General features: G+C 41.9%; 1 protein-coding gene across 1 annotated transcript in view; it reads left to right on the forward strand.

Annotated features, from left to right (window-relative positions):
• LOC122662969 overlaps nt 1–9,904 on the forward strand; it is a 29,671-nt gene extending 19,767 nt beyond the window's left edge. Inside the window, exon 9 of the mRNA XM_043858677.1 lies at nt 9,709–9,904. The gene's annotated coding sequence lies outside the window, so the exon portion shown is untranslated. The remainder of the gene's footprint in view (nt 1–9,708) is intronic.
• The last annotated feature ends 201 nt before the right edge of the window (nt 9,905–10,105 follow it).

A 10,105-nucleotide genomic window follows, 5' to 3' on the forward strand; every position in this document is an offset into this window, starting at 1 on the left:
CCCTTCCTCATTCCTCTCCCCAACTCCGTAACCACCATGGACACTTTCATATCCTCTACGATCACTCCTAACATGTCTGTTTAGGTCACCTAAAAAATTAATCGATTCATCATTGGCCAAAACCGTGCATTAAATCATCCATGAGTTTCCAAAATTACCTCTTACTACTTTCATCCAATCCTACTTGGGTTGCATAAGCGCAAACTATATTGACAACCTCTTTCTCCAATACCAATTTGATGGATATAAACCTTTTTCCTAGTCTTTTGACCTCTACTACATCAGTCTTTAAATCTATGTCCACAATTAGTCAATTATGCCCGCTCTGCTTATATTACTATGATCTCCTGAATACCAAAGTTTGAAGTCATCCAACACCTTAGCTTTGTTACCCTTCCATCTTGTCTCTTGGATACATGCGATATTTATCCGTCATCTCCTCATAACATCTACCAACTCCAGGCTCTTACCGTAAGGATCCAATGTTTCAGGAAGCTAATCTAATCCTACACTTCGGGGCTAAAATATTTCCTCTCACTTGCCCTTGTCTACTTATCATCACGTTTGGGGGTCGGCAGCCGTGTGCTTACGGGGGGACACCCTAGTAAAATGAGGATGGAAAGATATGAGATCAAGAGAAAAGAGATCATAACACAAATGATCCATGCAAAAGGTGATTGGCAGAATATATTAAATTGCCGGTTGCCAACCTGACGTGCACTAATATATATATATATATAAACAAAAGGGTCGAAAGGAGAGGACACATCTAATGCATTAAAAGACACTCTCAATAGGTAAAATAAGGTGCATAAACAAGGAAAGCAATGCCCAGAGATGGTAAAGAGGTGCTTAAAACTAAACAAATAATGATGATAAAGTAAACATGTAGTTCAGATTAGTGTCAATATGAGGAGCATGCAGTACATTATGACAAAAAAAAAAATGCATTAGGTGACTCGCCGATCATAAGATTGAAACAGAACGGCAAAACAGAACCAAGCCACAGATTATATGTGAACCTGAAGACAGTAATAACAAGGAAAATAAACAGTTCTAACTAAATAGCATCCAACAAAGATGTAAGTCAAATCAACCACAAAGGAACTGTAGGTTTAGTATGATGAACAAATTACAAAATCACAAACAAACTTCATGCAAACCAGTAGCAGGCAGAAGAGGCACAAAACAAACATGTAATGAAGAACCAAGACACAGACAGAAAACTACAGGGGGGAGAATGCCAACAAGTAAACAGGCACAAGAAATAGAAAATGTGACCTACGAATAACAATCAAAGAAAGTAAACAGTTCTAACTAACAGCAGCAGACAGAGATGTAAACCAAGTCTAGCAAGATGATCAAATAAAGAATAGATCTAGCAAGATGAACAAATAAGGAAGAGGGTTACTCAGGGTTCCCAAAACAAAAATGAGTCAGAAAAATCTTACCACTGCAAGGACAAGGGTACCCGGCAAATTCGGCCGACCTGTGCCGGAGGGAAGTCTTGCCACGTGTATACCTCGGTCACTAGAGCTCAGGCAATCGCAAAGCCACAGATTTCTGTTTTCTATCTCTAATGTCCGAATGGTAAAGAGGCTGTGGGGACAGAGGATAGGAGAGAGGGGATTGAGTGGGAGAAAGTTTCGGTCCAATCCCTAAAGCAAACGATTCTGTTTTGTTTTTTTTCTCTAAAAATAAAACACCTACTGAGGTGGGGGAGAGGGTGTGGAACAAGAGTCAGAATGGGGATGAGGACGAGGTGGTTGAGTTGAGGGAGAAGAGAGATTCCAGGATGGGTCGAGCAAATGAGGCGGGTAGGAGAGAGACAGTAGAGAGAATGTCGGGTGAGGGGGGGAGTGTAGTGAAAATTTAGGGGTTGGGGCTGGCGAGAGAGTGATCAGGGAAGGGGAGAAAATTCGTAGAGATGGGGTTGAGAAGGGATTGAGGGAAAGGTTGGAGGTGGAGTTGCCTATACCGACCCTGAGAGGGATCCGACCGTCGTTTTTTTTTTAACACCTGTGGTGGAAGTAAGTGCTAGGTGGAGAGGGACTGGGATTCGAAAAAGGGGGACAGAAAATTGCAGGAGGGACTCACCGGGGAACATGGGGATGGGGTTGGGGCATAGAGAGAGATTAGGGGTTGGGGTTGGGTGATAACTATTTAGCGCAGAAGTCGGGGTGGGGTTGGGAGGTAGAGAGAGAGAGAGAGTAGGGATTTGGGTAGAGGTGCGGTTGGGGACAGAAAATCAAGTACCGTAGTATAAGGCTGGCAAGTTTCTGAACTGCACGTACTATCGAACCAGCAAACCAGCAAGAACTTTCCGGCTTTTGTAGTGACCTGCAACTCACCGCTCTCCGGGTCTATATGATATCTCAAGCTCACTGGAGGGGCCTGCTTGAAAACAGGTTCCACAACCGTCAAAGGCAAAGAGAGTTGAGTTTTATGTTGTAGATGTAAGTGATAGGAAGAGAGGAAGTTGAAGGAGAAAGAGGGAAGAAGGAGAAGAACAAGAAGACGAGAGAAGAGTTTGGTTGTAATTGTTTTTGTGTGAGATGATTCTCTCCACACCTATATTACTCAACTAACAGCCCTAAACATATTACATCCTACCCCTTTAGGGAGGTAAAAGATAAAAGGGTAAAAAAGGAGAAATTACAATATAAGGGAACTAGATAGAGTCTAGTTCCTCAAGTACCCCTAGAACATAAATTCTAGTAATTCTAACACTCCCCCTCAAGCTGGAGAATAATTGTCATGCATTCCCAGCTTGCATAGGAGAGTACCAAACTGAAGAGAGGTAAGTGCCTTGGTGAAAATGTCTGTCAGTTAATCACCAGTCCTCACAAAAGGAGTGCAAATACAGCCAGAGTCTATCTTCTCCTTGATGAAGTGTTGGTCCACTTCAATGTGTTTTGTCCTGTCATGTTGCACTAGATTGTGAGCAATACGAATCGCTGCCTTGTTATCACAGTAGAGCTTCATAGGACCTTCAGTACCAAACCCCAATTCTTGAATCAATCGTTTCAACCAAATGAGTTCACACACTCCATGAGCCATAGCTCTAAATTCTGCCTTTGCACTAGATTGGGCCACAACAGGTTGCTTTTTGCACCTCCATGTGACTAAATTTCCTCCCACAAATGTACAATAACCAGAGGTAGATCTCCTGTTTGTGATGGATCCATCCCAGTCAGCATCAGTGAAGCCTTCCACTCTCAAGTGATTGTACCTGGCATACAACAGTCCTTTCCCGAGAGAAGACTTAAAATATCTGAGGATGCGATACACAACATCCAAGTGACCACTCTTGGGGGCATGCATAAATTGGCTTACCACTCCCACTACATAAGAGATATTTGGACGAGTCATAAAGAGGTAGATAAGCTTCCCCACTAGTCTCTGGTACTGTCCCGCATCAACAAGAGAAGGACCACAATCTTCTCCTAGTTTGTGATTCTGCTCAATAGGAGAATTTACTGGTTTGCATCCTAACATCTCTGTCTCTGTCAACAAATCAAGAACAGACTTCCGTTGACATATGTTGATTCCTCTCTTGTCCTTGATACTTCAATCCCTAAGAAGTATCTCAAGGGACCCAGATCTTTGATCTCAAACTGTTGAGCTAAGTAGTTTTTCAGTTTATCTATCTCAGTTGTATCATCTTCAGTGACCACAATATCATCAACATAGACAATGAGGGCTGTGATAGTACTGTTGCCCCACTTGGTAAAGAAAGTGTGGTCAGCTTGGCTCTGGGAATATCCATTCTTCAGAATAGCCTGCCGGAAGTGCTCAAACCATGCCTTTGGTGACTGTTTGAGGCCACAGTGCCTTCTTAAGGAGGCATACTTTCCCTTTAGCTGAAGGCAATTTGAAGCCTGGTGGGGTGTGCATGTACACTTCCTCTTCCAAGTCGCCATGAAGAAAGGCATTCTTCACATCCAACTGATATAATAGCCAATCCTTATTGGCAGCCACGGATAAAAGAACTCTTATAGAGTTGTGCTTAGCCACAGGAGCAAATGTCTCCTGATAGTCAATTCTATAGACTTGACTGTACCCCTTGGCCACCAGCCTTGCTTTGTATCTCTCAACAGTACCATCAGATTATACTTGATTGTGTAGACCCATCTGCATCCAATTGGGATACGTCCCCTGGGAAGATCCACCAATTGCCAAGTACCATTCTTCTCAAGTGCCATCATCTCCTCAGACATAGCTTGTCTCCACATTGGGTCAGACGTAGGGTCAATAACATTCTTAGGAATAGAAGCAATAGAGAGAGCAGTAATAAAGGCAAGACCTGTAGGAGAAAGTGCATCATAGGAGACAAACTAGGATATAGGATTAGTACAAGCTCTTTTCCCTTTTCTAACAGCAATAGGATGGTCTAAATCAGATGGAGTAAAAGGGATGTCACCTGATGGAGAATGAATCTCAAGATGCGGATCTGGATCCAAAGAGGACACTTGGTAGGTTTTCTTTTTTTTCATTATGCAAGCCTTCACCTCTCTTGTATTTAATGTGGTAATCCTTCTCCTCACCAGGATCACTGTCAACAACCAAATCTGTATTCACATCCACATCCACAGTCTTGTGCTTTCCAATGTCAAGCATAAAGGGAGAGATAGGTAGAGGATAATGAAGGAAATCAACAACCTATTTACTTCCATAATTTCCCCCCTGAAGAGGATGCTAAGATGGTGCAAAGAAAGGGATAGACTAAAGGAAAGTGACATCTTTGGAGGTGAGACACTTGCGAGAAGATGGGTGATAGCACTTGTAACCTTTGGGAGTAAAAGAGTACCCAAGAAAGAGACACTTGAGAGCTTTGGGATCAAGTTTAGTACGATGTGATTTGTTAACATGCACATAACAAACACAACCAAAGACTTTAGGAGGAAGAGAGAAAGTAGAAACCTATGGAGATAAGATTTTTAAGGGAGATTTGAAATCCAAAAGTTTGGTAGGCATGCGATTAATGAGAAAGGAAGTAGTGAGAAGAGCTGCAGACCAGAAGGTCTTGAGAACATGCATGCCAAACAGGAGTCTACGGGTGACCTCCAATAAATGGTGATTTTTCCTCTCAGCAGCCCCATTTTGTTGGGGGCTATTAACACACGCGAGCTGATGGATAATGCCATTATTAGTAAAGAAGGCTTGGAGGCCACCAAACATGTATTCTCCTCCTTTATCAGACCCAACAATTTTGATACGAGTATCAAACTGGGTAAGAACCATCTGATAAAAATTCTGAAATGCGTCAAAAACATTACTTTTATGTTTCATAAGGACAGTCCAAGTAGCACGAAAATAATCATCAACAAATGACACAAAGTAACAATAGCCAAATAGAGAGGTAGTAGGGGAAGGTCCCCAAACATCAGTATGCACAATATGGAAAGGAGCAGCAGCTCTATTACCATGATATGGATAAGAAGAAAGATAATGTTTGACAAACATACATGGTTCACATCGAAAAACATGAGAAGAAGCAATAGAAGAAAAGCAATAGAAGAAAATAAGTGAGGGAAGTGTTTCCTCATTACAACAAAAGATGGATGGCCAAGACGACGATGCCATAACATAACAGACTCCACAAAACTACTATCATTACGTCCATACACATAGGACTGAGCTATGGGCAAAAGAGGGTAAAAAAAGTATAGGCCTTGCTCCTCATGTCCACTACCAATAATCCTCTTTGTCACCAAATCCTGAAAAAGACAGTGAGAAGGAAAAATGTGACACAACAGTTCAGAGATTTAGTCAAATGAGTCACAGATAAAAGATTAAGTGTAAGGTTAGGGACATGAAGAACAAAAGTAAGGGAAATAGATAATGTAACAGGGATACTACTCTTACCAGATATGGAGGAAAGGGAGCCGTCAGCTACCCTAACCTTATCCTTACCAGAGAAAATGGTATAGGAATCATAATAGTGGGACGTACCAGTCATGTGGTCAGTGGCACCAGAGTCAATGACCCTAGATATTGTAGTGGAAGCTGAGGTGGAGACCTGCAAGGCTGAGGGTGAAGAACTGGCCATTGTAGGTGCAGGAAATGTGCTCAGCTGTGACATTACCCTGCGAAACACTTCATTGGCCAAAGTAGAGTCATCCTGTATAGCATCTGTCTCAGTCATCACAGAGTGTGCTCTAGCTCCCTCTCTACGGCCACCACGACCTCGTACGCCAGGAGGACAACCATGGAGAGACCAACACCTATCCTTGGTGTGTCCAGTCCTCCCACAATGATCACATTTAAACCTGTCTCTACCAACTCCACTGGCACCAACTGTCTCCACTGTTCTATCTGCCTCACGGTTAGGCCCTTGGCCTCTACCACCTCCACGGGTGTCTTGGAAAGAACTAGAATTGAGAGTTGACCTCTCAAGAGATAATGTTGGTATTGGTTCCATTGCAACATGCTGAGTCTCCTCACTCTGTAAGTGACAACAGACCTCACTAAGAGATGGAAAAGGGGACCGGCCTAAAATCTGGAGCCTAATTGGCTCATAGTTAGGGTTCAGACCACCAAGTAAAGTGAAGACACGCTCCTTTTGAAGAGTCTGATACACCTTTGCTTCATTTTCTGGGTTGGTCAATGGAAGATTCTTGTAGTGGTCATACTCCTCCAAAAGACTAAAGAAAGCATTGTAATACTCAGAAATAGTCCTGTCACCCTGCTTCATTGAGTTAATTTTTTAGTGAAACTGGTAGACCTTGGCAAAGTCACCCACTCTATCAAAGGTTTGGGAGACACTATCCCAGCTTGCCTTGGCAGTTTCTTTCCTTATAAACCTTCTCCCAATCTCTGGCGTCATAGAGAAGATTAACCATGTCATAACTGTAGAATTTTTCGGTCTCCCATTTTTCATAGGTAGGTGAACCAGGCTCTAGTGCTTTAATAGCACCTGTAATGTACTCAAATTTCCCTTTGCTCCTAAGGGAAAGCTTCACAGAGTGTGACCAGTCCAAGTAATTAGTGCCATCAAGCTTCACAAAGGAAATTTGTAGATGGGTGTTCTCATAAACCAATTGAGGAGCTGCTAGAGTGAGTTGTGAATCAGCCAAACCAAGCCTGGAGACATCAGAATCAACCATAATGTAAGGAAAATGGCACTTGACCATACACTTAGGTATCCAAATAAGATGGGGAGTACACACTCAACCCAAATATGCAGTCCCACACAAAGAAAATATCCAGCAGGGAAGAAAAAACGGCATAGACTAAGGTAAAATCCACCTTAGCTCTTTCCAAGAAACAATACTAACTCAAGCAAACTCAAAACATACTGCCAAGACTGTCCATAGATGGTTTTAATCAAGAGAGCCATATATTGCAGCCCAAATATAGGAGAAAAAGAGAAACAGGAATCGGCTGTACTCTGTTAGGTTTCACGAAACTGAGCCAAACTCAAGAAACTTCTTCAAGCAGCTAAAAAGGAACAGCAAGGGCATAACCAACACCCTTGGGCGATTCTAAGGGTCCAACCATAAGTCCAAACACATGCCGAAGGGGAGAGAAATTGGACCTGCAACTGTTGACTGGCAGAAAAGCTAGGAGCAGCTTCAAGTCTTCAAGACAACTTCATATCTTCAAGAGAACTGTAATAGAGTTCAAAGGCTGGCTTCAAAAATCTAAATAGGTTATAAAGAACCTATTCCATACTCCTTCAACACCTAAACAGTTGTTTCACATTGAGGTCTCTTCTTTGGAATCCTAGGGCATAATGGATTCCAAAGAGAAAGAAAAAACAGAGCTGGAAGGGAAATACGACTCTCAGACCTGTATGCTCTGATACCAAGTTGAGTTTTATGTTGTAGATGCAAGTGATAGGAAGAGAGGAAGTTGAAGGAGAAAGAGGGAAGAAGGAGAAGAACAAGAAGACAACAGAGAAGAGTTCGGTTGTAATTGTTTTTGTGTGAGATGATTCTCTCCACACCTATATTACTCAACTAATAACCCTAGACATATTACATCCAACCCCTCTAGGGAGGTAAAAGGTAAAAAGGTAAAAAAGGAGAAATTACAATATAAGGGAACTAGATAAAGTCCAGTTCCTAAAGTACCCCTAGAACATAATTCTAGTAACTCTAACAAAGAGAACAAAGAGGACCCGAAAAGCACAACAGATATGTTAAATCTTTAGTGACAGAGCAAGCTTCAGAGTTCCCACTACGAACCATCCAATAATAAGGGGAAAAAAATAGTACACTCGTTTTCTAAGATCACTTTTATATGGTCTTTTTCTTCGTCCATAAAATTGCGAGGTTGAAAGTCCTGGATGTAAGCCATTGCATGGGAATGGGAGTGGAGACAATTTGTATCCGACCCTTTGAATTGACCATCTCGGCATGAGAACATGTATTTGAAAACTCTCTCTGTATGAGAACATGAGTGGATGTGTTTTGATGTTTTGGCCTTATTATGTCATTAAGTGTATTGTTTCTGAACTTATAATAATTGGTAGTGAGTAGCTTTGTCTTATCTACGTATGATGGGTTCTGGTCTCTCTCTCTCTCTCTCTCCTCCTCCTCTAATGTACTAGCATGTGTTGCATATTAGTTGGGTTGGGTTAGGAGTCATAGTTATCAAGGCTTGGCGACGCCATGGCGTCCAAGCTCCTTGGTCGCCTTGGACGCCTAGCCTACCTAGGTGGTTTCGCCTTGATTTTAGACACACTCCAACACGCCATGTTGCCTTCCCACCTTGATAACTATGGGTAGGACATTTATTCTTACTGTTAAAAGAGATGTCTAACAGAAAGGGTATTTGGCACCGCATAACTCGTTGATGTCAAAAGTGTCCGCTAATTCAGCTGGTAAGGTTACTTTGATCACAACTTCAGACGGGGGCTTTAGAGGGGCGTATGGAATGAGGGTTCTTTTGTATCCCCCTCCGCCACTCCATCCCGGGACCAAAAAAAATAATAATAATGGAATGTGACAGAAAACTCTTAAATTCGTGCATGACTAGTGCATTGGTGTTTCTTTTTTCACTTTGATTTGTAGATAGCATCAATGTTTTTGAGTTTGTAATATGATCAGTTATGGAGCATTAATCTTTCTGAAGCTGAGTTTGTAACTAATAAGAATGCATTTTCCTGCCCTGATACGTAATGCCATGGACCCAGTTTCTTCTCTCCATCCATGGTGAAGAGAGAATGAATCTCTTCATCTACCCCATATGATCCTCTGATTGGACTGAAGATGGGTATTTCGGACCATGAATAATAGGGGGTGGGTTTAATGATGAACCCTGAGTCCAATCATTGCGTCACATCATCATTGGTGAAGAAATTCCCTCATCCTGGGTGAATAATCCTAATGCCATTTGAATCTTTCATTCATGCGTGTTACTTTCAATGATTAGGGTTCCTCTTCTGTGCACAATTGAATGTATTGTGTGGTTTGCTAACAATCTTGAAAGTAATATGCATCAAGAACATTTTTCAATACAATGTCTGGATTATCAATGGGAAGTTCTAGCGATAAAAGCATTAAATGGCTGTGGTAGAACTTGCACCTCTGTATTGTGGGTGATGTCTCATTGTGATGAGTGGATCCTGGCTGTGGCCACTTATTCTCTTGTCCTTTTAACATTTTCCTCAAACATTCTTCTTCTTGATTTCCCCCCCCTTTGTGTTACATCTTCCCGTCACTCTGTTGTTGATTATATATGGGTTCTGTATGGGCGCAGGTCCAGGCCTCCAGATACACTTTTGGTGGTGTCAATCGTGTTTCTGTACATAATTAGATGGGGGAACTGTTGAACTTCAGGGAGCTGATTGTCGGCTCCCAGCTAATTGTTGAGCTTTCTGGAACCATTTCCGTTATTTATTTGTGTGGCTAACTTAAAAATCCTTTCCTATAATGAGATAATATCTGCAAGTTAATGTTTTTTCTATGTAGGTGTTTGGGTTGGTATTCTACCTTACTGCTACCCTATATTCTTGACCGAAAATTGCTGAGAATGACAATTCATTAGGAAGTGTAGGACCTAATTCCTTCCCCAACTCCCATTGGTGCATTGCTATGTAATTGAGATAGTTAATATGGTGAATTATCTGATAAGCGTAAGATGGGGAAAAAAAGAT

This window comes from Telopea speciosissima, chromosome 5 (assembly GCF_018873765.1).
Source record: "Telopea speciosissima isolate NSW1024214 ecotype Mountain lineage chromosome 5, Tspe_v1, whole genome shotgun sequence".
Classification (NCBI taxonomy): Eukaryota; Viridiplantae; Streptophyta; class Magnoliopsida; order Proteales; family Proteaceae; genus Telopea; species Telopea speciosissima.